A 502-nucleotide genomic window follows, 5' to 3' on the forward strand; every position below is an offset into this window, starting at 1 on the left:
ACCTTGTGACACCACGCAATAACATGGGAAAACCTCCCAAGGCGTCAGATGGCACCTAAACTTTTTTTTTTTTTTAAAGGAACAGAAAGAAGCCAAAGCCTAGGTATATTGCAGCTCTTAATCCCCATGACTATGCCTAAGCCAGACCTTCGGGGAAGGAATCTGCCACCCCGTGTAGTGTTACAGAACCGCTACCATAGCGTGGAGAGAGCTTGTTTCATCCTGCTCTTCCCCGACCCTCTGAGCACGGTTTGACAGCAGAGCGTTCCAAGTCCCGCTAGCATCTCCCCCGTCCCTGCCGCCCGTACCGCTCAGGACCGGGCTTCCCAGCTCGGCTAAGGCAGCCTAAGCAGTTTCCCTACACTTACTAAACTCTTGTTTATAAACACCCGGACAACCGAAGTGCAACACACCAGCCAAGCCAACCCGCTCGCAACACCCCGCTGTCACAGCGCGGGGCAAACCTCCAGCCCGGCGCGGCTCCGCCAGCCCCCGGCCCCAT

Source organism: Haliaeetus leucocephalus, unplaced genomic scaffold, assembly GCF_000737465.1.
Source record: "Haliaeetus leucocephalus isolate CR32 unplaced genomic scaffold, Haliaeetus_leucocephalus-4.0 Scaffold279, whole genome shotgun sequence".
Classification (NCBI taxonomy): domain Eukaryota; kingdom Metazoa; phylum Chordata; class Aves; order Accipitriformes; family Accipitridae; genus Haliaeetus; species Haliaeetus leucocephalus.